The 27137-nt window shown below is 52.6% G+C and overlaps 1 protein-coding gene and 1 long non-coding RNA gene across 9 annotated transcripts in view; one reads left to right on the top strand and one right to left on the bottom strand.

Annotated features, from left to right (window-relative positions):
• NLGN3 (neuroligin 3) overlaps nucleotides 1-14972 on the bottom strand; it is a 98404-nt gene extending 83432 nt beyond the window's left edge. For 2 of the 8 annotated variants that reach the window (XM_039487139.1, XM_039487150.1), the window contains exons 1-3: nucleotides 13097-13308; nucleotides 6873-7013; nucleotides 6426-6478 (exon numbers count right to left, since the gene is read on the bottom strand). The gene's annotated coding sequence lies outside the window, so the exon portion shown is untranslated. Of the gene's footprint in view, nucleotides 1-6425; nucleotides 6479-6872; nucleotides 7014-7290; nucleotides 7352-13096; nucleotides 13309-14075; nucleotides 14207-14854 lie in introns of those variants that run through there. The other 6 variants (XM_039487145.1, XM_039487140.1, XM_039487151.1 and 3 more) reach the window with 6 other exon arrangements.
• On the top strand, nucleotides 280-12341 carry LOC120371429. Its single transcript, XR_005584344.1, has 4 exons — nucleotides 280-326; nucleotides 4147-4291; nucleotides 8545-8649; nucleotides 10021-12341. It is a non-coding gene; the product is annotated as an uncharacterized LOC120371429 (long non-coding RNA).
• Nucleotides 14973-27137: the final 12165 nt, after the last annotated feature.

Genomic DNA, 27137 nt, shown 5'->3' with positions numbered 1-27137 from the left:
CCAGTTCAATTCCCCTCTGCCTGAGGCATGGGTATCAAAGGTTGGGGCAGGCTAAGGCCTGGTCTACACGGGGCGGTGTTGATGTAAGATACACAACTTCTGCTTTGGGAATACCGTAGCTGAAGTCGACATATCTTATTCCGACTTACCTCCCGTCCTCGCGGCGCGGGATCAACGACTGCGGCTCCCCCGTCAACCCTGCTACAGCCACTCGCTCTGGTGGAGTTCCGGAGTCGACGGGAGCGCGTTTGGGGATCGATATATCGCGTCTAGACGAGACGCAATATATCGATCCCTGATAAATCGATCGCTACCCACCAATACTGGTGAGTACTCGGGACGTACCCTAAGCCTCCCCTAGCCCAGGCTATGGCCCCGCCTAGGCTCTGCCCGAGACCTTGTCTCCCTCCCCCTCTCCCCTGAAGCCAGTGGAGACTCAGCTTCAGCCACGGCCAGTGGCAGCTCAGGGCAGGTGGGCCAGGGCTCCACTGGCCATGGGGGGCACTCCTCCTGCCATGGGAGGAGGGGCTAACCCGCTACCCATGCTGAGAACAAGGGATTTGCACTTGGGGGGTTCCTCATTGCAGGGGCATGTTCTAGCCTCTGGTTTTTGGACTATTCTGGTGTAGGGCTCTCTCAATCTCTCCTGTTGAAACTCCTCCATTTTGTATAAAATAATTAATCAAAGGAACAGTAACTTGAACTTGATCTTGCACATCACAGCTGAGTGGCCTGCCCGCCTGGCCACAGAGTCAGTCACTCTGTCCTTGACCCCATGAGCATTTGTTACCGTCCACAGTGGCATCATTCATTGGGCCAGCCTCTGGATCACACAAGGCTTTTTCTGTCTACTATCCAAAATCTCCTCCCTACATAGGTATTACAGTCCAAGTTTAAGGCCAGTGGGGCCACCAGCACTACTTCCACACTAAACCCACAGCCATGGGGTGGACCAAGATCAAATAACCCCTTAACCTTCTCTGGGGTAAACTAAAATAGATTGAGCTTCCCTAGTCTCTTGCTATAAAGAAGGTTTTCCAGACCCAGGCACAATAGCTAGCAGTGATCTCACTAATACTGTATACAGAGGGAATTTCACATTCCTACTCCTGCTTAAAGTTCTTCTCTTATTCATCCCAGGATGGTGTTCACCCTCTACACCCTGGCAGGAGCTCATGTTTCACTGGTTATCTACCACAACCTTTATCCTTTGCAGAGCTGCTGCATTCCAAGATACAGACCACATCCCAAAAGCATGACCTACATTCTTTGCTCCTAGTTGTACAGCCTTTTGTTTGGCTGCATTAAAACACATTTCCCAATACTCAAATCGAGGAGAGAGAGAGCCAGACCATCAGCTCCTGCCCAGAGAGCACCAAATTGCTGCCAAGGGAGCCATAAGAGCTGTCCTAGCCCAGGTCTCTCCCCAGCCTTCCTCTGCACTCAGACAGGCACCTGTTAACAACAGAGGCTGCTCAATGCCCTGATGGATTCCACCTGAGCTCAGACAGGCAACTGCTCTCTTTGGGATGTGTCAAACTGAAGCTGCTGTACTCATCTATGAGCCTCTTTGCCACTGGGAGGTGTCAGCCTCAGCAGCAGCAGGGCAGCGGAACAAGACACCAGGGCATTAGAGAAGGTACTTCCTGCCTGCCCCACAATGCCATCACCCCCAAACAGTGGGTTCCTGATGCAGGCAAAGCCCACTCCATGCATTGTGGGGAGGCAGAAGCAGAAATGCTGCAACCTGGAGCTGGGGTCTGTGGGAGAACTCCGACCAGGGACATCTTCCACTCCCAACCCCCCAGAGCACCAGGGTGTGAGCACTCAACCCGCTCTGCCCAGCTGGGGTCTGGGGAAAGGGGGACACCATGCCACAAAAGCCCCCAGCAGGAGCATGAACCTGCCCTCCACCTGGGGAGTCCTCACCTTTCAGACACCACCCAAGTCTCATCCAGCTGACAGCCTGCCCTGAAATGCACAGGGATGGGAGAGGAACAAAATCCGCCCAGTGAAAAGAAGAGAGACCGGCTGCCCACCCAGCTTCCCTACAGGTCCTTGGCACGCACAGTGCAGGCTTCACGCCCAGCACTCCTCACACCTCAGCACAAGCTGGGCACAATCTCGGCCCTCTTACCACGATCTCGGCCCTGAGCCCACCAGGCCGTGGGAAGGAGACACGATGGAGCATCCACCAGGTGCTTTCAGTAGGCGCCAGTGTAGCATGAGCTCAGCTCCCGGGGAGGGGAGCTCCCAGATGGAGACAGAAGGCTCCACACCAGGGGAGAACCTGACAAGACTTCAAGTAGACATGTCCTGCAGCAGCCACTGCTTCGCTGGGGTGACGTCAGCCTCCCTGGGAGCTGGCAGGCAGGACACACTGTGCATACAGGCTGCAGTGCTCCCAGACTGCCAGGCTCCAGCAGACACAGCGGCCCATGTTCCTCACCAGCCACAGCTTGCATCTACAAATTGAATTTCACACTCATGTGCCCTTGAACAAGACACAGGTGACTGAAGAACTCTCTGTCACTCGCTCCCCCGCTGCAGCTGTCTCCGCTTCTCCCCAGCCCCCACCTCTCCTTCTGCACTGGGTGCGGGGAGGGGAAGTGGGGCTCACAGCCACCTGCCCCAGTCTCTTGGGGGACACACAGCAAAGGCTGCATTTGGACTGTGCTTGCTCTCTGCTGAGCTGTGACCCCAAGACCCAGACCTGAGCAGCTCCCCTGAAATGGAGGGGAGAGCAGCCCAGAGGGCTGATCCCAAGGACTGAGCACTTCATTGCCAGTTCACAGCCCCATGGCACAGCATTATTCTTGTAAATATCTTCAAAAAATAACAGCCATTTCTGCAGTTGGATAAAAATGAAAGGCACTTTCTGGAGGTCTCCAAAACTCCAAGAAACAACCCCAATTCTCAGCCAAAGCCTCCCTGGGATCAGATAGCATTTCACCCCAAGCCCGCTTGTGTCCCGTCATGGAGACCAAGAGAGAGGGAGGAAGAGGGAGACAAAAGGGTCCTGGCCCCCTCGCTATCCTCACATATAGGCACAGAAAACCCAGGGGTAGCTGCACCATTGACGTGCACGGATGCTGTCTGCATTTGCCTGGCCCTAGGAAGAGGGAGCCAAGCTGCTGGCAGTGGCATTCCCTCCCCATTAAAAAAAAAATGGGTCTGGGACTCTATCTTCTACTTTTCCACAACTGTGAACAAGGCTGGTTATCCAAACAGTTCTAAAAACACGAGCACAGGAATTGTCAGACCAGACCAGCACAAGAATCCAGCCCCCAGCATCAGCTGCAAGAACCCCCAGAAGAGAATATCCTTCTACCTAACCCCCATCAACTGGCATTTGCCCCATGCCCGAGAGCTCACATCCCTCTCATTGGTGTCAAATATCAGAGGGGTAGCCGTGTTAGGCTGGATCTGTAAAAGCGGCAAAGAGTCCTGTGGCACCTTATAGACTAACAGACGTATTGGAGCATGAGCTTTCGTGGGTGAATACCCACTTCGTCGGATGCATGCTCTGGGTATTCACACACAAAAGCTCGTGCTCCAATACGTCTGTTAGTCTATAAGGTGCCACAGGACTCTTTGCTGCTTATCCCTCTCATTCTGACCTAATGGAACTCCGGCTGTCACTGACTGCAGCGTGGCAGGCGGTTAGACTACATGACCCTTGCAGTCTCTTCTAATCCTATGATTCTATGTCCCCATCTAATTGTCTCATTGCTACGTGCGTGGCCTCAATGACACCTTGTGGCAGTGAGTTCCACAGGTCAATTGTGGGGTGTGAAAAAGTATTTCCTTCTCAGGTGTGCTGCCTTTCAGTGTCCCTGCACTGGCCCTTGGTCTTGTGCAGTGAGCAATGGAGAATGGCCGCACCTGATCTCCCTTCTCTAGATAATTCATCACTGTGGATCCCTCTACCTCACCCTCTTATTTGTCCCCTCTTTAGACAGCCCCAATGGTTTCTCTCTCCATGTGGTCTCTCCCAACCCTTAATTCTTCTCATTGCCTGCCCCATAACACCTCCAAGCCCTGCCCCACCCCGGAGATGGGCTGGCCCAGGGGAGCTGTGTCCGGGGAGGGTGCTCATTGATTTGGACAATGGCACTAGAATATTCTCCTGTTACTTTCTTGCAGCCCAATAGCTCAGTGGATTCCCTGACAGTGGCTGCACGCTGAGCTCAGATTTCATTGGCCTATCGCTCACCAGGATGCTCAGGTCTTTTCCTGATTTAACATAGAACCACTGACAAGTCTGAGGCGTTCGTTCTTTCCATAACACGTAAGTAAAAGGACGACAGACAAGGGCAGATCAAACTGACATCAAGACCCTGTTCTTATGCTGAAAGGTCCCACAATGCCTGTCACACAGGGGTAACCCCCAGAGACAAGGCACATAGATCATCTGATCCTGCTGCCAGCACACTCTGCAGAAGCTCCGGTGCCCGAGAAAGCCATGGAAAGGCAGTGCTAAGAGGCAGATGCCAGGGGATACCAATGCTTCCATGGCACTAAAGCAGCTTCAAGTAATTTGTCCTTACCAAAACACACTTAAATCAGCAGCAGGTTTGGAGACAACTGAATATAGGCCTACTAGAGATATGATCAATTGCCTCTATGTAACTAGGAACCCAGGTGAGAGAGGCAAGCAGTGACAAGAAGGGGGAAGACACCTGTGAACCTGCCAAGCCAGGAAGAATGCAGCCCCAGGATGGAGAGGGGAGGGCCTAGTGCACAGGGAGGGGCTCACCCTACACCTCCACAGCACCACCTGCAGACGAGGCAGAAGCTCCTGTGCTCCAGGGCAGGAGGGATGGCTTGCTTGTGAGCCCTGCAGCCCAAGCAAGGAGTTTCTTGGGCCTGGGAGGGTGCAGGGAATGGTTTCTCTTGCTGCAGTCCCAAGGGGAGAGAGCTGCCTGAACCACGGGTGTGAGCAATCATGGGGTCAGTGGAGGCCAAGGCCAGAACCTGCAAAGGGGCTGACCCACCTTCCCATAGTCCCCAGCAACTCTCTACCATTCACCATGTCCCTGCTCAGATCCATGAGTCGGGTCTGCCCTTCCCCCGACCCAGTCAGACCCTGGGTTCGGACTGTGCAGCTCTAGATATGCCCCCCACCCCCAGTCTGTGCAGAGGAGACCAGCAACCCCTACTCATCACTCTGCATGGGGAGGCCTCCTACAGGAGAACAAATCCAATTTGTGGGACTGGGAGCAGCGGGTGATCCCACCTAGCAATGCTTGCACAGCCCCAGTCATTCCACACTGCAAGCCAGGGACTGACTGAATGCAAAGCAGAGGCAGGGAATGTGGAGGGGGGCAGGACTGCTCATAGAATCATAGAATATCAGGGTTGGAAGGGATCTCAGGAGCTCATCTAGTCCAACCCCCTGCTCAAAGCAGGACCAACCCCAACTAAATCATCCCAGCCAGGGCTTCGTCAAGCCTGACCTTAAATCCTGATCCCTCTCCACAGCGCTCCCTGCTGGCATGTGTGTCACCAGCTGGCGTAGCTTCCCGGAACTCCCATTTCCACCCCAATCTCTGCACCACTTTGAATGCACCTGCCTCTTGCTGGAGACTCTTCTGGGGCACGACAGTGAATTCATGTGAGGGCAAGGACCAGGGGAACTGGCAGGTCAGAGGAAGATGAGCAAAGGCTAAGGCTGCTCTCTGCTTCTCCCCACGGAGCATGGCTGTAACACACCCTCCACCCAGCTGGTCGCACTGCTTGGCACAGAATGGCTGGATGAACTAATTTCTGAGGCAAGAGCATGAAATGCGCAGAAGGAAGATAATGCACAGAATTACCCCCTGCCATGCTCCCCCAGGGAGAAAAGCAGCTCTGAGCCAAAACATGGATGCACCCATATCCTCAGATGCCAGCATCCCTGGCACATACAGAACCCCCTTCTCTTTTGGCTGCCCTAACAAAACTTGCCCACTGCACTAGCATTGTGGCAGGGTTTGGCTGCTAAAGCAGTTAGGTGGTACCAGCCTGCCACCAGTACACAAACAAAGGGCACTCCTCTCTGATCAGTCAGCCTGCATTTGGGAAAGATGCTTCCACTGTTCTGTCAGCATACCAGACCAGCCTCTTCAAATAGTATCTTGTGTCCACAAATACCATTCCCTGAGTGCAGAATGCCATCCATGCTGATCACCCGTGAAACAACCTGAACACTAGGGTCTGCCAAGGCCACACCACACCCTACGCACAGTCTCCAGGCCAAGGTACTGCCCCAAACTCTCTGCCACATGTCTTGCCGCTTAGACTGACAGATCTGCATGTGAAGCAAAGTGTCTCCTGTGTGCAACTGGGCTGTAAGGTGCCTGGAGGGGACGCCCTTACCCAGGATGCGGCTGGGATTGCAGACTTTACATTGTAATTTAGGGCAGAGAAACATTCATACACACATTGAATTTACATCAGCAGCGTCTGATACCACCTGGAACAAGGCCTCTTCACACTGGGGGAGACAGGAGAGAAAACGCACAGAACTCTGAGTAAAATCGGCCTCTCCTTATGCCAGAGAACAGTCAACTGCCTTGAGGGCTGCACCCTCTAGTCTGCCCACATTACAGACTGCCTGGGACAAGCACTGCAGGTTACACCCCCCATCTCCAGTTTTATCAGTGAGTTACCCAGACAGCCCTGGGCCATGCAGTGAACAGAGCCCAGCCATCCAAGGCCCAGTAAGCAGTGGCTCTTCAGCTAAAGGCTGGACAAAGTGCTCTGTAGCCCACGAGTAATTTACAGTGGAGGCCTGAACGGAGGCAGGGCCTGTTGTGCAAGTTCTATGACATCTCTATAGGACCCCGACAATCCCAGCCCAGGAACCCCTCCAGACAAATATCACACACCTCTTGTTGCTGTGGATTCCCCCAGAGTTCCAGACAGTGTTAACAGGAGCCATTACTCCCCATTCCATAGCTGTTGCTTCACTGCAGTTTCTCCCAAGTAAGGCAGAGATTGCCCCAACTGGCTTGGATACACAGTTTCAGCTGTGGTGAGAAATACAGGCACATTTATTTATGCATTCACGTTACATACACACGGCAGCATCCTTCTGAGGAGGTGGGAGGAGGGCACTATGCAGATGGCAATGGAGCTGAACAAACAATCTGCTCCCAGTTAACAATTCTGGCTCTCATCAAGTGTAGAACCAGTCAGACCAGTTAGTGCAATGTCATTTTGCCCTCTCCCCACACACAGCTCTGCAGGTGCCCCTCAGTACCAATCCACAGCCCTCCCACTGTTCCACCTGAGCTCCCCACACACTCTGCCACTGCTCCTCAGTCCTGCCCTGCAGCCCCACAGGCTATTCCAGCCTGAGCAGAGACTTTTAAGCAGACACAGCCTGTGCCAAATACCATGGCTTTGTGATGTCAAGGCAGATCTGACCTAAGGCAGAGCTGAACCCAGGATTCAGAACAAAGAAAGGCCTCAGAGGTGCAGGCTTGTTCCAAATGCCATCAGCGACAGGGCCGGCTCCAGACCCCAGCGCGCCAAGTGCGCGCTTGGGGCAGCGTCCCACGGGAGGGCGGCAGGCGGAGGGTCCGCTGGTCCCGCGGCTCCGGTGGCGCATCCGCAGGCATGCCTGCGGGAGGTCCACCGGAGCCGCGGGACCAGCGAACCCTCCGCAGGCACGTCTGCAGGAGGTCCACGGGAGCCGTGGGACCGGCGACCGCCAGAGCACCCCCCGTGGCGTGCCACCCTGCTTGGGGCGGCGCAAATTCTAGAGCCGCCCCTGATCAGCGACGAGCTGATCTTAAGCACAGGCAGGAGCCACATCTACCACAGCAACAGTCTCTTTCAATTCCCACCCCTGCCATGCAGCATTCCCATTAAAGTGAATTTCCAGCCTTTCTTGTTGGCAGAAGCCTGATTCTAAGGCATTTATCTGGCCTCCACTGTCATAGTATCCAGGGGCCTCTCTCCATCTAAGGTATTTACCCTCACATGCCCCTAAGCAGCCTGGCAAGGCTGTTCTCCCAGTTCTACAGATTGGGATGGAGGTCCAAGGAAGCTAAGGGACTTGCCCAAGGTCACACAGAGCATCTTCTGCTGTCTTCTGAGCCCCAGGGAGCTCCAAAACCCCTTGGCTATCCTTCCTCTCTGACTACAGATGGACACACATACCAATTAGATGAACAATGCACACCTATGTGCATGTGCACAGACCATGGCTATTTGACACAAATTGGATAACTACACACACTATTTGCTAATTATGGTAATTTAAATTCAATTTCCCAACGAGACCACCTAAAGTATTTAAAAATAAGAGCCACAGCACAGAGATACAAAGTGCCCATGCGCCTCAATGGCGTTAACTCTGAAACCCAGTGCTGGATGCAAACATGCAGGCATCCAGCTAATCTCAGCATCCTAACTGCACATGTCATCGTGGTAACAGTACATGCACATGGCCAACTGTATAACTGTGCTAACTGCAAATGCAAATTAAGAAAATACATGCACAATGCTAAAAATGTGACCTCTAAATGTCAGCACTTAACTATTTCCCTGCAGATCATTTTAGAAGTATCCAGCTAACAAGCGGATTTTACACAGTTGTTGGATTCAGTAGCTGATATCAGGGAGCTGAAGAAAGGTGGGGTGGCTGCATGGGACAAGGTAGGCTAAACTGGGGAACTAAGAGTTCAAATCTCTCTCCTCCAAAAATGTTATCACCTCTGCTCCTGCCTAGAATGGGGACAAGCTTTTATCACAGACTGGACACCTTCCTAGTCTGGGCACAATCCTTTCCCCTGGTACAGCCCTTGTTCCAGCTCAGGTGGTAGCTAGGGGATTTCTTATGATTGCAGCCCCCTTTGTTCTGTTCCACCCCCTTTTACAGCTTTGGCACAAGATGAGAATCTTTTGTCTCTCTGGTTCCCCATCCCTCCTTCTAAATGGAAAAGCACCAGGTTTAAGATGGATTCCAGTACCAGGTGACACGGTAACATGTCCTGTGAGACCCCAAGCCTTCATTCCTCCCAGCCTGACTCACAGGAAGGCCTCCCTGCAAACAGAGCCATCCACAGGCAATTGTCTTCATTGATGGGCGCCATCAAGTACCCAAACCACCATTAATGGCCCACACTTTGCATAATTACAATAGGCCCTCAGAGTTATATTTCATATTTCTAGTTTCAGATACAAGAATGATACATACATACAAATAGGACGAACACACTCAGTATATTATAAGCTTTGTATTGATACCTTACAAGATACCTTTTGCATGAAGCATATTCCAGTTACATTATATTCACACTTATCAGCATATTTTCATAAAATCATATAGAGTGCAAGGTCACAGTTACCACCTCTGCTCCTGCCTAGAATAGGGATATATATGTTCCCCAATGCCAAAAGTACCCCCATCTGGGTGACAGGAACCCAAGGCATTTCCCATCCCTTCCCGGGAACCCACCTGCCCCTTACACAGTGGGCAAAAACCTCTAGCTCCCCACCAGCTGCCTCCTACACCGCAGTTACAGGGACAACAGAAACTAGAGCAGCACACGGAACATAGAGAACCATGCCAACACTATTAGGGTCAACAACAGGGAACTGAGCCCAGGCTCCATCAAAGAGAGCACATGGCCCCGGCTCTCTGGCAGCTTTTCATAACAGAACTAAGGGCCTGGGAAGGGCTCCCAAGCCCTGAAGGCCTTTAAACATCTAGAGAGAAGAAAGAAGCAAGAACTTTATCTGAAGAGTGCTGCAGCTCAGGAGGGAAAGCTACCCCAAACTGATCTCACGCTGGTTGCAGGTCCCAACAGGGACATGCCAGGGTCTGGGCTATGCCAATGGGAGGAGGGGGCTGGGCTACAGAGCAGGCACTGTTCTGGAACCTGGGGGACTGCAAGCTGGAAGAAGACTGAGGTTCTTTGATCATCAGGTTCTCTGCACCTCTTCTGTTTCTAACACCTTCCACTTCTCAGCAGAAAAAGGCTACCTCATCTTTCCAGTAACATTCTACACATCTTTCTCCTTTAGGGGTCTGCACTGACCACAGCCTGGACACTGCTCTTCTCCTTCCCGCTGCTGATGGCTCCTTCTAGCTCCAGATGCTGGTTAACCTCAGTGCAGCCTTCTGTACTAAGGACTGCACATCTGTAGGGCTTCAGAGCACCCGAGCCCAACTCTCAGTCTGAGGTGACCAACAGTGAGATAATCTGCAAATATTGCAAGTGCACATACAGATCTGGTAAATCACACTTCCTGCCAGTAACCAGCCGGGCCGGGGAAACTGATGATCCAACCAGCAGACCAAATTCGGTGATGGATCCTGGTCACATGCCACCTGAGGCATGTTGTGCATATGCTAAGAAGTGCTTGTGCAAATCTTTGTGCCCAACTACCCAACTCACAACCTGAATAAGTGTGCACGCAAGTTGGATGTAACATTGCCCAGTTGTTTTGCACACCCAAACATTCTACATTCTGGCCCACAGAACCACACAAGTTGAGGTGGAAATCCCCCTTAGCTCACAGTGCCCAGGCCCCAATGCCTAAGCACTTTTCATACTATCCAACTCTGTTTTAAAGCAACTTGGCTCCCCCACCCCCAGCCTGGCCCATCTTACCATCAGGAAGAGGTTCCTAGTGCTACCCCTAATCTCTCACTGAAGCCTTTTCCATCAGGTGTGTTAGCACCCTGCAAACATCTTGGACCGGCCCCTTACTCACTTACTAGAAGAGCTACATCATTCCCTCCCCCAAACATGGTCCAGACATGACCACCGCCTTTGAGCCAACACCTCCTCAGAGACAGACATCTCACCTTGCAAATTACTGTCTCGTTTTCTGCCCCTTCTCCCCCATCTTCCCCTCTTCTTGGTTACTTCCCAGCGAAATCCCATTCTATTATTTCCTACCAAGGTTTCCAGCTTCTCTGGCCCCTTTAGATCATGCCTTTGGCCTACCTAGTCAAAGACACCCCTCCTTGCTTGCTCTAGATCAGTGGTTCTTAACCTTTACTGCAGCCTGCAACCCTTTGGTTCTCAAAATATGGTTTTGCACCCCTTATCAAAAATCAAAATACGTTCTCGCACCGTTAAAACCTAAAATATATGTTCTTGCACCCCTTAAATCTAGATATATTTTGTAGTTGTATTTACGGGCCTGTGCTTAATTTCTGTTTTCGATGATTTACCTTCTAAAAAAATCTGGCATGTCTTGCACCCCCAGGAAGGGCATCTTGCACCCCCAGGGGGTGCGTGCACCCCAGGTTAAGAACCACTGCTCTAGATGATCTAATGGACTCTGTCTCTTCCCCCCCATCTAGTCCCTCCTCTCATCTGGCTTCAGTCTCTTTCCTGTCACTTCAGACAGACATTGCCATCCCACTGTTGGTACAAGAGCCTTCTCCTCAGCAGCCCTGACTATACCTCTCCCCAGTGGCCACACAACTGGGCTATAATTAATGCTTACATAACAGCTAGTGTACCAGTAGTTTAGAAGACTCATTACAGAGCTTTGATCAGTAACATTCTCTGCCCTGAAGAGCTACCAATCTAACAAGACAAGAGATCTGTGCAGGGAGGGAGAGGATGCCCAGCAGAGAGCGACAGACCTGTTCAAGATGTAGGGGTCAGCACAGCAGCAGGCACAGAGCTGGGTACAAGAAAAGGAGATGCCAGTGAAAGGACTGAGACGTGGTAAAGAAGGAGACACAACAAAGGCATAAGAAACAGCTGGAGCAGTGGGGAACAGAGAGCACAGCAACAGGCACATCAGAAAAACAAAAGGAGCAATGGCATTTTGGACATATTGGTGTGAAAACAGGAGAGGGGCAGACGGGAGATCACTAGGGCTTAGACTAAAAGTGTAGCAGTGTAAACAGGGAGCAAAGGTGGACAGGAGGCATCAACAGGGCGATGTGGAGTACGGCTCTGCTGAACACCCAAGGCTACAGAGGATGGGGTGGAGGAAAGTATCAGCACAGAGGCGGGAGCTGAAGCCCTGGGAGCAGCCAGGTGGGTCAAGTAAGAAGATATGACAGAACCCCGCGTGAAAAATCACTATGCTCTCTAATGAGCTCACACAGGAAAATGATAAAAGACAAAAACAAAACAAGACAAACACTTTTAACAAAGTGATCGCTCTTTATCTGACCTACCAGTCTTCGACCTCAAAGGACACCTGCACAGCACTTTGAAAAGTGCGAGCTTAAACTCATAACTTTGTTAGACACTAAAAACCGTGGTCTTAAATACAGACATTGGATTTATAGCTTATTACAACAATCTGTAACCCACTAACCCCCCTTTTTGTCCTATGACTACACGGGTGTTAATGGGCGACTTCACCTCGAATGGTCCCTTACAGAATTAAAATTTGTATTAAAGCTAATGTTAAAAAATTATGTAATACACATGTTAAGAAAAGGGTGTCTGTACTAAGCTATCTGTTTGATCTTGTGTTTAACTGTGACAGAGTACCAGACCTGAAGAGCTCTGTGTAGCTCAAAAGCTTGTCCCTCTCACTAACAGAAGTTGGTCCCATAAAAGATATTACCTTGTCTGGTTTACACTGGGAGGAGTCAAGACTACCTCCAACCCAGACTTACACCACCATTCCCAGCACTACACAATCCTGCCCAGACACCGAGACCTGGGCAGAGAAAGAGTTTATCATTATAATTATTTGAACAAAGCATTTTTCATAAGCACCAAGCTGCTTTACAGAACCACTGACATGCAGCCATCCCTAGGCAGAGGCCTGGCAACCACACAGAAGTGCACAGCAAGGATACCCGCATTTTAGGACAGGAAGTAAAGAAGAATCCCCCCCACCCTCTGTTATAGGAGGAATTGGGAGAGACCAAATGCAATTGCTTAGACTGGCACACACCCCAGGCTGGGGGCTGCCTCCCTGCTTCAGCCTGCCAACGCAGAGGAACCATGCCTGCAAGGGGCTGCAGCAGGGACCCCCCAGGGAGATTACATGGGTTTGGCGGGGTCGGAACAGTTTGGCATATTTTATCCTCAAGATGTGTTATCTGATTAACCCACAATATTATCCCTCCCCGCCCCGCTCCTTTGCCGGCCTACTCGACTCCCCTATGCACCTTCTCCAGCAAAGCCAGAAGCCAGGGGCGGGGCGCGTACGCGGGCCCAGGCAAAGCTCGGAAAGGCGAGCCCAGCCCCTCCGCCTGCTGGGAGAAGGTGTCCGGGTGGAGCCGAGCGAGGGGTACCCCGCACCAGGCCGATGAATGAGGGCGGGGCGACTCGTTCCAGGTTCGGGCCACGGCCAGGCCGACCGGGCCGCCAGCTGAGTGCAGCACAATCCCCCATTCACACCGTCACCATGGCAACACCGGCTGCACGGAGCGCCACTTCCCGCCCCCCCGCCCCCGGCCACCCAGCCCAGCCCCCACAACCCTCCCCAGCCACCCCGCCCAGCCCCCTCCCCTCACAGCCCCCCCAACCCTCCCCAGCCACCCCGCCCAGCCCCTCCTCACAGCCCCCTCCCCCAGCCCTCCTCACAGCCCCCACAACCCTCCCCAGCCACCCCGCCCAGCCCCTCCCCTCACAGCCCCCACAACCCTCCCCAGCCACCCTCCCAGCCCCCCCTCCTCACAGCCCCCTCCTCACAGCCCCCACAACCCTCCCCAGCCACCCCGCCCAGCCCCCTCCCCTCACAGCCCCCCCAACCCTCCCCAGCCACCCCGCCCAGCCCCCTCCCCTCACAGCCCCCCCACAACCCTCCCCAGCCACCCTGCCCAGCCCCTCCCCTCACAGCCCCCACAACCCTCCCCAGCCACCCCGCCCAGCCCCCTCCCCTCACAGCCCCCCCACAACCCTCCCCAGCCACCCCGCCCAGCCCCCTCCCCTCACAGCCCCCCCACAACCCTCCCCAGCCCCTCCCTCACAGCCCCCCAACCCTCCCAGCCCCTCCTCACAGCCCCCAACCCTCCCCAGCCCCTCCCCTCACAGCCCCCTCCCCTCCCCAGCCACCCAGCCCAGCCCCAGCCCCAGCCCCAGCCGAGTCCTCCCCCCCCCGCCGGCCGGGGCTGTCAGCAGCGGGCGCAGCGGGGCCTCACTCACCCGTGGGGGGCGGCCGCGTGGCTCCGCCATGTCGGGTCCCGGCGGCTGCAGGTGGCCGGTTCCGGACGCTGCTCCGCTCAGCCCAGCCCGACCTGCGCCGGAGAGCGCGCAGCGCGTGCACGGCGGGGAGGGAGCGCGCAGCGCGTGCACGGCGGGGAGGGAGCGCGCTCAGTAACCCCTTCGCCTCCGCGCCGCGGCCGGCTCCCGCGCAGTCATCGGCCCGGCTCCCGCGCACGGCACCTGCCTGCGCCTCCCCATAACCCCACCGGCCAGCCCCGCCCCCCACCAGCCTGTGCCCCTCCCCGCCCCCACAGCCCCCACCGGCCAGCCCCAGCCAGCCCCTTACTGCCCGCCCCCACAGCCCTCACCCCCACACCAGCCATCCCACCACCAACCCCACCAGCCTGCCCCCAGCCCTCACCCCACAGCGGTCTGCCCCCACCAGCCAGCCTCCAAACACCAATCCCCCCCACCAGCCCTCACCCATCGCCCCCCTGCACCATCCAGCCCTCACCCACAGATCCCCTCAGACCACCCCTCTATACTACCCATCCTCCGTACTGCCTCCCCTGCACCAGCCAGCCTGCCCTCTATACAGCCCTCACCAACTCCCCTGCACCGACCAGCCTCCCCCCAACGCAGCTGCCCATCGACCCCCTGCACCATGTCCCCTCTGCCCTTGGCTGCAGCGCTGGGAAGCAGGGCCCACAGAGGTCACCTGCCCAAGGCGGGTGGGTGCAGCACCCATTTTAACTTCCCTTGGGCGGGGCTTGGCCTACCTTTGGCCTTGCAGGCTAGGATCTCTGTCTCCCTACTCCTCCCTCCCCGCAGCCTTGCAGCCCCTTCTCTGCATCCTCAGGCCACATAAGGTTAGAGCAGAAATAAGGGAGAGATAAGACAGAAGGGGGGCGCGGGAATCAAATCGGTATCTGACATGGCTGTGTACTAATGCGAGAAGTATGGGGAATAAGCAGGAAGAACTCGAAATGCTAGTTAATAAACACAACTATGACATAGTTGGCATCACAGAGACTTGGTGGGATAATATGCATGATTGGAATATTTGGTATAGACGGGTACAGCTTACTCAGGAAGGACAGGCAGGGAAAAAAGGGAGGAGGTGTTAAAAATGTACACACTTGGACTGAGGTTGAGATAGAAACAAGAGACAGACTTGTTGAAAGTCTCCAGGTAAGGATAAAACGGGTAAAAAATTAGGGTGACATCCTGGTAGGGGTTTACTGCAGACCACCAAACCAGGAAGAAGAGGTGGATGAGGCTTTTTTTAAACAACTAACACAATCACCCAAAGCTCAGGACTTGGTGGTGATGAGGGACTTCAACTACCCAGACCTCTGTTGGGAAAAGAACACAGCAGGGCACAGATTATCCAACAAGTTCTTGGAATGTATTGGAGACAATTTTTTATTTCAGAAGGTGGAGAAAGCTACTGGGGGGGGGGAGGCTGTTCTAGATTTGATTTTGACAAATAGGAAGGAACTGGTTGAGAATTTGAAGGTGGAAGGCAGCTTGGGTGAAAGTGATCATGAAATGGTGGAGTTAAGGAACGGTAGGAGGGAGAACACAATAAAGACAATGGATTTCAAGAAGGCGACTTTAGCAAACGCAGGGAGTTGGTAGGTAAGATCCCAGGGAAGCAAGTCTAGGGGGAAAAACAATTGAAGAGAGTTGGCAGTTTTTCAGAGACATTATTAAGGGCACAAGAGCAAACTATCCCACTGCATAGGAAAGACAGGCAGTCTGGCAAGAGACCACCCTGGCTTAACCAGCAGATCTTCAATGATCCAAAACTCAAAAAAGAGTCCTACAAAAAGTGGAAACTAGGTCAAATTACAAAGGATGAATATAAACAAATAACACAAGTCTGTGGGGACAAAATTGGAAAAGCCAAGGCACAAAACGAGATCAAACTATCTAGAGACATAAAAGGAAACAAAACATTCTACAAATATATTAGAAGCAAGAGAAAGACCAAGTGGAGCTTAATGACTTCTTTGTTTCGGTTTTCACCAAGAAGTTTGGTGGCGACTGGACATCTAATGTAGTGAATGCCAGTGAAAATGAGGTAGGCTCAGAGTCTAAATAGGGAAAGAAAAAGTCAAAAATTACTTAGACAAGTTGGATGTCTTCGAATCACCAGGGCTTGATGAAATGCGTCCGAGAATACTCAAGGAGCTGACTGAGGAGATATCTGAGCCATTAGCAATGATCTTTGAAAAGTTATGGAAGATGGGAGACATTCCAGAAGACCGGAAAAGGACAAATCTAGTGCCCAGCTATAAAAAGGGAAATAAGGACAACCTGGGGAATTACTGACCAGTCAGCTTAACTTCTGTACCTGGAAGGATAATGGAGCAAATAATTAAGCAATCAATTTGCAAACATGTAGAAGATAGTAAGGTGATAAATAACAGTCAGCATAGTCAGCATGAATTTGTCAAGTACAAATCCTGTCAAACCAACCTGATAGCTTTCTTGACAGGGTAACAAGCCTTGTAGATGGGGAGAAGCAGTAGATGTGGTAAATCCAGGGGTGAAAGTGAGCCGGTACTCTGTACCGGTAAGAACCTGCACCAGCCCATACCTGCTGGTAGGGTCCGTACCAGCAGAGCCACTGACAGGGGAAGCAAAAGGGGCAGGGACATTAAAGGCTGCTGCAGCAGCACTTTAAGGATGGTCCTTTGCCACGGCAGTGCTTTAACGTTGCTGCGCCTGCCCCCTCCCCCCCGTCAGTGGGGCCGCCGATGGGGGGGACGCAGCAACGTTGAAGCGCTGCTGTGGCAAAGGACTCTGCAGCGCTTTAATGTCCCTGCCCCTTTTGCCCCCCCGGCTGCTGATGGGCAGGGGGGGACACAAAGGGAGCAGCTGCCCTGGAGCTCCAGGCCCTTTAAATCAACACGGGAGCCCCGGGCAGCATGGGCCAGAGCCACCCCACCCCACCCCATAACGATAAGTGTCCTCAGTTACTTTCACCCCTGGTATATCTTGACTTTAGTAAGGCTTTTGATATGTCTCACATGACCTTCTCATAAACAAACTAGGGAAATACAATCTAGAGCAGCAAAGAGTCCTGTGGCACCTTATAGACTAACAGACGTATTGGAGCATGAGCTTTCGTGGGTGAATACCCACTTCGTCGGATGCATGTGGTCTGACAAAGTGAGTATTCACCCACAAAAGCTCATGCTCCAAAACGTCTGTTAGTCTATAAGGTACCACAAGACTCTTTGCTGCTTTTACAGATCCAGACTAACACGGCTACCCCTCTGATACTTGACAACCTAGATGGAGCTACTAGAAGGTGGGTGCATAACTGGTTGGAAAACCATTCCCAGAGAGTAGTTATTAGTGGTTCACAGTCATGCTGGAAGGACATAATGAGTGGAGTCCCACAGGGATCGGTTCTGGGTCCAGTTCTGTTCAATATCTTCACCAATGACTTAGATAATGGCATAGATAGTGCACTTATAAAGTTTGCGGACGATACCAAGCTGGGAGGGGTTGCAAGCACTTAGGAGGATAGGATTAAAATTCAAAATGATCTGGACAAACTGGAGAAATGGTCTGAAGTAAATAGGATGAAATTCAATAAGGACAAATGCAAAGTGCTCCACATAGGAAGGAACAGTCAGTTGCACACATACAAAATGGGAAATGACTGCCTAGGAAGGAGCACTGCGGAAAGGGGGGGGTCAGAGTGGACCACAAGCTGAATATGAGTCAACAGTGTAAAGCTGCTGCCAAAAAAAGCAAACATCATTCTGGGCTGTATTAGCAGGAGTGTTGTAAGCAAGACACCAGAAATAATCCTTCCACTCTACTCCGCGCTGATTAGGCCTCAACTGGAGTATTGTGTCCAGTTCTGGGTATCACATTTCAGGAAAGATGTGGACTCGCTTGGGCCACTCTGTGCCTCAGTATCCCCATCTATAAAGTGGGGATAGTAATTCTGAGCCTGCTTTGTGAGTTGCTGAGCTCCAGGGTAAGAAGCACCCAAGACATTTTTCTGATCAGCCTGCAGATGCCACTGAGAGTCTCTCAGGGAAAATGTATATGAAGCTTAAAGAAATAAAATGTTTGTCCTAATTTTCAAGCTGAATTTGCTCCCTTGAGTGATGATTCTCTGCAGCCCCCGGGCTACAGCCCCTCACCCTGGGCACAGAATGCCTGTGGCTCATCCTTTCTGTGCCCTAGCTCTCACCTGGCTCCCTTGGGCCTGGCATACACTGGCCAGCAGCAGCCACCAATAGGGGCAACCTGTCCAGGCTTGGCACCTATTTGGGGAAATAAAAATGATGGATTTCAGAGTAGCAGCCGTGTTAGTCTGTATCCGCAAAAAGAACAGGAGTACTTGTGGCACCTTAGAGACTAACAAATTTATTTTAGCATGAGCTTTCGTGAGCTGCAGCTCACTTCTTCGGATGCATAGAATGGAACACACAGACAGGAGATATTTATACATACAGAGAACATGAAAAGGTGGACGTATGCATACCAACTGGAAGAGTCTAATCAATTGAGATGAGCTATCATCAGCAGGAGAAAAAAACCTTTTGAAGTGATAATTAAGATGACCCATAGAAGGTGTGAGGAGAACTTAACATAGGGAAATAGATTCAATTAGTGTAACGACCCAACCATTCCCAGTCTCTGTTTAAGCCTGAGTTAATTGTATCTAATTTGCATATTAATTCGAGTTCAGCAGTCTCTCTTGGAGTCTGTTTTTGAAGTTTTTTTGTTGCAAAATTGCCACCTTCAAGTCTGTCACTGAGTGGTTAGAGAGGCTGAAGTGTTCTCCCACTGGTTCTTGAATGTTATGATTCCTGATGTCAGATTTGTGTCCATTTATTCTTTTGCGTAGAGACTGTCCGGTTTGGCCAATGTACATGGCAGAGGGGCATTGCTGGCACATGATGGCATATATCACGTTGGTAGATGTGCAGGTGAACGAGCCCCTGATGGCGTGGCTGATGTGATTAGGTCCTATGATGGTGTCACTTGAATAGATATGTGGACAGAGCTGGCATGGGGCTTTGTTGCAAGGATAGGTTCCTGGGTCAGTGTTTATGTTGTATGGTGTGCAGTTGCTGGTGAGTATTTGCTTCAGGTTGAGAGGCTGTCTGTAAGCGAGGACTGGCCTGTCTCCCAACATCTGTGAGAGTGAGGGATCATCTTTAAGGATAGGTTGTAGATCTTTGATGATGCGCTGGAGAGGTTTTAGTTGGGGGCTGTAGGTGATGGCTAGTGGCGTTCTGGTATTTTCTTTATTGGGCCTGTCCTGTAGTAGGTGGCTTCTGGGTACTCTTCTGGCTCTGTCAATCTGTTTTTTCACTTCAGCAGGTGGGTATTGTAGTTTTAAGAATGCTTGATAGAGATCTTGTAGGTGTTTATCTCTGTCTGAGGGATTGGAGCAGATACGGTTGTATCTTAGAGCTTGGCTGTAGACAATGGATCGTGTGGTGTGTCCTGGATGGAAGCTGGAGGCATGTAGGTAAGTATAGTGGTCAGTGGGTTTCCGGTATAGGGTGGTGTTTATATGACCATCGCTTATTAGCACTGTAGTGTCTAGGAAATGGACCGCTTGTGTGGATTGGTCTAGGCTGAGGTTGATGGTGGGATGGAAATTGTTAAAATCTCGGTGGAATTCCTCGAGGGCTTCTTTTCCATGAGTCCAGATGATGAAGATGTCATCAATGTAGCGCAAGTAGAGTAGGGGCGTTAGGGAATAAGAGCTGAGGAAGCATTGTTCTAAGTCAGCCATAAAGATGTTGGCATACTGAGGGGCCATGCGGGTACCCATAGCAGTGCCACTGACTTGAAGGTATATATTGTCCCCAAATGTGAAATAGTTGTGGGTGAGGACAAAGTCACAAAGTTCAGCCACCAGGTTAGCCGTGATATTATCGGGGATACTATTCCTGATGGCTTGTAGTCCATCTTTGTGTGGAATGTTGGTGTAGAGGGCTTCCACATCCATAGTGGCTAGGATGGTGTTTTCTGGAAGATCACCGATGGATTGTAGTTTCCTCAGGAAGTCAGTGGTGTCTCGAAGATAGCTCGGAGTGCTGGTAGCGTAGGGCCTGAGGAGAGAGTCCACATAGCCAGACAATCCTGCTGTTAAGGTGCCAATGCTTGAGATGATGGGGCATCCAGGATTTCCAGGTTTATGGATCTTGGGTAGCAAATAGAATATACCTGGTCGGGGTTCTAGGCATGTGTCTGTACAGATCTGTTCCTGTGCTTTCTCAGGGAGTTTTTTGAGCAGATGGTGTAGTTTCTTTTGGTAATCATCAGTGGGATCAGAGGGTAATGGCCTGTAGAATGTGGAGTTAGAGAGCTGCCTAGCAGCCTCTTGTTCATATTCTGACCTATTCATGTTGACAACAGCACCTCCTTTGTCAGCCTGTTTGATTATGATGTCAGAGTTGTTCTTGAGGCATGCCACAAGGAGCCACAACAGTAGCTACCTTAACCCACCCAACAATATTGTTAATCTTTCCAGCTATTCTCTTAGCCCAGCAGAAGAATCTGTCCTATCTCGGGGCCTCTCCTTTTGTCCTTCCAGACCCACAAACATGATACAGTTCTGCGGTGACCTAGAATCCTACTTTTGCCGTCTCCGACTCAAAGAATACTTCCAACACACCTCTGAACAACATACTAACCCACAGAATCCTTCCTACCAACTCTATAATAAAAAGGATTCTGCATGGACTCCTCCTGAGGGTTGAAACAACAGACTGGACTTCTACATAGATTGCTTCCGTCAACGTGCACGGGCTGAAATTGTGGAAAAGCAGCATCACTTGCCCCATAACCTAAGCCGTGCTGAACACAATGCCAACTCACTAGCTGTTGTGCAAATGTTACACAAAATGACAAGATTGCATACTGCAAATAATTTGCATATAAACTTTAGTTTTAAATACACAGTGTGTGGATTTAGTTGTGTCTAGGAAATGTCCAAACGAGCAACACAATGCACTACATGAACTCATCCTGTTTTTTTCATCATTCATGTCCTTCTGATCCATGCACAACAAAACTCTGTACCAATTACCCTCTGTGGGGATGAAGCACATTTGGCTAATGGATCACACATCTATATGCTAGATACTGGGTATTAGGGCCTGGGTTCGGGTCACGATCTTGGAGGAGCGCTGTCTAGGTGTTAGTCCAGTAATTACAGACAGACTAGCTCTGTTCACGGAATGGGCAACCTTTTAGAAAGGTAGCACGGCTGAAGCTGGGCTCTCGATATCCAAGACCTAGGTTCTATTCCCACTGCAGCCAAAAGAGTATCTGTAAAATGGGTGATGCCACTTTTCTGACTCTCGGGGAGACAGGAAGCCTTGCCTAATAATAAGGGTTATGAAATATAGAAATATTAACAACCAGCTCGGTGCCCCTTCCCCTAGGCCAGAGGGTGTTTAGTAGGTTTGTTTCCCCGCTCCGCAGACTGCTGAAATAGTAGGACTTGGTCTCCTCCAGACAGTCCCCTGAATGTAGGGGCATTTCTTTTCCCTGTACAGAGCAAGGCTATACGCTAGTGCAGGGGTCAGCAACCTTTCAGAAGTGCTGTGACAAGTCTTCATTTATTCACTCTAATTTAAGGCTTCGCGTGCCAGTCATACATTTTAATGTTTTTAGAAGGTCTCTTTCTACAGGTCTATAATATCTAACTAAACTATTGTTGTATGTAAAGTAAATAAGGTTTTTAAAATGCTTAAGAAGCTTCATTTAAAATTAAATTAAAATGCAGAGCCCCCCGGACCGCTGGCCAGGACCCAGGCAGTGAGAGTGCCATTCAAAATCAGCTCGTGTGCCGCCTTTGGCACCCATGCCATAGGTTGCCTACCCCTGAGCTAGTGCCACCTGTCTCCTCACTATGCTAGCACCAGTCACCAACTCACGATACTCAGATCTCATGATCTTTTGCAACTATGTTGTGAATTTTTGACTGTATTCACAATGGCTGCCATTGCCCCATCACCTCTGATGGACCTAGCGCCAGAGCCTTCCCTCAGTCAATATGGCCACTTTTTCCTGCAGTTTTTGCAGGCAGAAGGGAGGCTGGCTGCCCTTAATAAAACTGGCCAACTTCCATTGTTTTCACTGAGGCTGAAGTAACATTACTCTTGGAGAAGATGGCCTCTCCCCACTGCTCTATGATTAGAAACTGGATGAGAAAGCGTTAGGGGACTGGGGAATATGTGGAGCAGGGGAACACTCACAGAGACTAGGAGAGCACTTAAATCAGCTTCCACTTGAACATGCCGCCACTGATGAGAGTCACAGGTACTTGCTTTTCTTTGGTCACACTCAGCCCATTGTTCAAAAAATGGGTGCGGGGCAGGAGTTGAGATTACACTGCGTTAATGCTGCTTCTTACTAGATTCTTTCATCTTCCCTCTAGTTAATTAATGCTATTTATTAATGTTATTCGACAGTGGCTGCAAACAGCAGGTCTCTCTGCAACGCAGCACTGTGCACGAAAAGGAGGGAGCTGGCCAGGAACCATCCTCGCTGAAGGTGGTTGTCTCCTGGCCAGGTGTGAGGGCAGAGGCAGCACTCACAGGGAAGGCAGTGGCATCTTCTGGCAGGCATTTGCATTTTCAGCTTCCCCAGGGATGTGCTATAATAACATGAGGTGATGAGTGCTGGGGGCAGGACAGTGTCACCCCAGGGTGCTGCAGGGAGATAGCCCAGCCCCAAGCAAAGGGATGGGGACGGTAGCCAGAAGCTAAAATGAAATCACTGTGCTGTAATTTACCATTTGCTGCAGCCTCCTCCCTCTCAATTCCCTTCTCTGCCCTGCCCCCTGCATTATCTCCGCTGCCTCCCCCAGCTCTGCAAAGTGCCTGTCCTCCCCCTGCCCCAACTCTGTCTTCTCCCACCTCCAAGTCACCCCTCACAGCAGCAGCATCTGGGTTTCACACTGGCCCCAGCCTGCAAACCTCGCTCCATGGATGCTGCTGCTAGCTCCTCTCCTGCCCACTGCCCCAGGCCTAGTGCTCCCTGGCACGCCTCCCTGGGATGCCTCTGTTGCTATATTGGCATCCATCGAGGAAGATCCTTCTTTGGGCCAAGAATCCTGCTGTTCTAAGTCCTTCAGGAGCCCCCAGGTTCCACTGTATCTGAGCTGTGCCTATGGCCAGCGGGCAGCAGCCGCCACATAAACCGCAACCATGACTGCCCTGTGCAGCCATGCTCACCTAGGCCTCCCGCTCATCTCTATTGCAGCTTTCTGGTCTCTTTAAGCCCAAATAATCAGGCTTTGACACAGGCTGCTCCCCTGTACAAAACAGTACAACCGCATCTCCACAGCTGCACCCACCTCCCCAGGCACCTACAGTTCCTGCTCTGATTTGTAAACCCTCCCTGGCCAGGCTGCAACCAGCCTTGTGCATCTGCTCTCTCCACCCCTCGCAGCCTGTCTGTGAGTGGCGGAAGAGCCGTCTCCTCTGCGGCTTCTGCAGGCTGGAAAATCTCCCCAGGATCTCACTGTTTCACTGACTTGATTTACTGTCAATTCTCAGCTGAATCCCTCTCTCCCCCTCCGTCTCATCACGTCTGTCTGTCAGGATGGACGTCTCCCCTGTGCACAGGCCAGCCAAGGTACCCGCACCCCTTGTTCTCCTAGCTGCTGGTATTTGAATTGCTACGTAATTATTCCATTTGCATGGACAGGCTCTCCCAGCACAGCGACAGCATGAGAGGAGAGGGACTGAGGACGCAGAGATCCGGGCAGCTCATCACACATGGCAACACAGGAGAGGAAGTGACACAGACAGAGACACTGCAGGGAGAGTGTCACTGCGTGGCTCAGTGTGGAGCCTTTCACCTCAAGGGAACCAGCTCAGCCCGGGCCCCAGGCAGCAGTGAGGGGAATATCAGTGGCCATAAGAAATGATGGTAGGTCTGAGACCAGCTCCCGTCGGGCAGACAGGGGTCCGCACAGCAGAGAGCCACAGCACAGCTGGCCTGCATGGGCCCTGTCTGACGAGTCCCAGCAGGGTGAACAAGTTATGGGAACAGGTTCCCTCTCCCCCCAGAGGAGGGCCCCTCCAGGGCAGGGCAGGGCAATGACGTGGGGAGAAGCTTGCCCAGCCAGCACTGGCACCAGCACAAGAGTCACTGCAAAGGCTGTACCGTGCCTGGAACACAGCGGGAGCCGGGGAAGACCGTCAGCACAGGGGCCAGGTGTCTCACCGCTTGCATACACTCCTGCCTGCCAATCCTGCCTCCCATCTGCTTGTCTCACTCTCACTTTGTCCAACAAGTTAGAGTTCAAGCTTCACTTCTCCTTTGCCAGGTCCAGCCACCTGAATGGGCAGAAATCGATTTTCTTGCAGTAAAACCGAATTCTTACGTCTCCTGACAAGTCTGCTTTGCCCAGAGCAGCATCTGCGAGGACTGACCTGGGTGGAACTGGCAGCCCAGCCAGCGAATGGAAGATGTTCAGCTGGGGGACACTGGCTTGACGTGGTCACTTCCTGGGGGTTGCCCAGGCCTGGCTCAGTGAGGAGATTGTGCCATTGCTTCCTACCTAGTTTGCCTCTTTGCCTATGTTGGCTCCTCTCCCTGCAGGTGTTTCCCAGTGCAGCCCCAGCCCTGCCCTGGGATGGCACCCTGGCTCTCTCACTGCCCCGTCCATGGCACAGACTGGCTCTCTAGAATAGTTAACATCACCTGCATGGGACACGCTGGAGCCCATCTCCCCCCTCCCCCGTACAACTTACAAATGCTTCTATGCACAAACTGGATCCATCCCTCCGCCATTGCATAGTACCCATCAGCCCCTCCCCACATCCCCCCAAAGGGCCTGGTGGACACACAGCCATTGGGCATTGCAAAAACCCCTAATGCAGGGCCCAGTGGTCACAGATCCATTGGGCAGCACCACCTCCAACCTCCCAATGCAGGGCTGGTGTTCACACAGCCATTGGGCAGGCACCCTCCCCCAGCCCCAACGTAGGGCCAGGTGTTCACACAGCCATTGGGCAGGCAACCCCCCCACCCCGCAGCCCCCAACATAGGGCCAGGTGTTCACACAGCCATTGGGCAGGCAACCCCACCCCCACCATAGGGCCAGGTGTTCATACAGCCATTGGGCAGGCACATTCCCCCCCCCCCACCATAGGGCCAGGTGTTCACACAGCCATTGGGCAGGCAACCCCACCCCCACCATAGGGCCAGGTGTTCACACAGCCATTGGGCAGGCACCCTCCCCCAGCCCCAACGTAGGGCCAGGTGTTCACACAGCCATTGGGCAGGCACACTCCCCCCCAGCCCCCAACATAGAGCCAGGTGTTCACACAGCCATTGAGCAGGCAACCCCCCCACCCCGCAGCCCCCAACATAGAGCCAGGTGTTCACACAGCCATTGGGCAGGCAACCCCACTCCCAACGTAGGGCCAGGTGTTCACACAGCCATTGGGCAGGCAACCCCCACCCCGCAGCCCCACCATAGGGCCAGGTGTTCACACAGCCATTGGGCAGGCAACCCCACCCCGCAGCCCCCACCATAGGGCCAGGTGTTCACACAGCCATTGGGCAGGCAACCCCACCCCCACCATAGGACCAGGTGTTCACACAGCCATTGGGCAGGCAACCCCCCCACCCCGCAGCCCCCACCATAGGGCCAGGTGTTCACACAGCCATTGGGCAGGGACACTCCCCCCCAGCCCCCAACATAGTGCCAGGTGTTCACACAGCCATTGAGCAGGCAACCCCACCCCGCAGCCCCCAACATAGAGCCAGGTGTTCACACAGCCATTGGGCAGGCAACCCCCCACTCCCAACGTAGGGCCAGGTGTTCACACAGCCATTGGGCAGGCAACCCCACCCCCACCATAGGGCCAGGTGTTCACACAGCCATTGGGCAGGCAACCCCCCCCCCACTCCCAACGTAGGGCCAGGTGTTCACACAGCCATTGGGCAGGCAAACCCACTCCCAACGTAGGGCCAGGTGTTCATACAGCCATTGGGCAGGCAACCCCCCCCACCCCGCAGCCCCCAACATAGGGCCAGGTGTTCACACAGCCATTGGGCAGGCAACCCCACCCCCAACATAGGGCCAGGTGTTCACACAGCCATTGGGCAGGCACACTCCCCCCCCCCGCCTCCCAACATAGCGCCAGGTGATCACGCAGACTCTGAAGAGTGCGCACACACCCCTGCACACCCCCACCCAGTGCAGGGCTGCTGGCCAACTAGCCAGATGCTGGGATCAATGGAGACAGCAAGGTTGTGGGGGTGGGTCAAAGGGCATGTGTAATACAATCCCCAGGTCCCCTCTGGCTTTGACATAAGCAGCATTGAAGTGTGACTTGGAGCAGTCTGGAGGAAAGAGAGGCAAGACTGGAAACTGCAGCTGTTCAGTGCTCCTGAGTAACACACAGCCTGGCGTGTACAGCTGAGAGCTGTGTCTGTGTCAGGGCAGAGGGCAATGTCAGGCCCGTCAGTCACCCCTCTGCGCACAGCAGTCAGTGGGGCACTGAGGTTAGGGGGGCCTTTAGGCTAATCACAGCACTACTAGAAAGCCCATTCACTCTAACAAGATCCCCTCTGCTCCCTGGCCTCAGCAGCCCCACATATGCAGGCCTCACAGTCCATCCCTCTGCAGCTCTGCACTGCTCCCTGGCTGGCATCACAGCCCTTAGCTGCATGTCTGGGTACCACTGCTGTAGGGGGCTGGTCTTTTAAAAGACTGTAAGAAGGGGATCTAACATAAGAGCATAGGAATGGCCAGACTAGGTCAGATCAATGGTCTAGCGAGCTCAGTATCCTGTCTTCTGCCAGTGGCCAGATGCTTCAGAAGGGATGAACAGAATGAGGGAGTCATGAAGTGATCCATCCCATCATCCATCCATCTGGACCTCATCAGCATTTGGGGAGAGGAGGCTGTCCAGTCCCAGCTGCGCTCCAGCTGTAGGAATTATACCTAGGGACAGATTTCACAATGCACAACAGAAAGGGGCCATGATCCGGACACATTGCAATGTAGGGTCAAAGTGAAGGAGCTGCGGAACACCTACC

The sequence above is a fragment of the Mauremys reevesii genome, linkage group 9 (genome assembly GCF_016161935.1).
Source record: "Mauremys reevesii isolate NIE-2019 linkage group 9, ASM1616193v1, whole genome shotgun sequence".
In the NCBI taxonomy this organism is placed as follows: domain Eukaryota; kingdom Metazoa; phylum Chordata; order Testudines; family Geoemydidae; genus Mauremys; species Mauremys reevesii.
The sequence above is the reverse complement of the archived record's forward strand: the minus strand, read 5'-3'. Positions and strand labels throughout refer to the sequence as shown.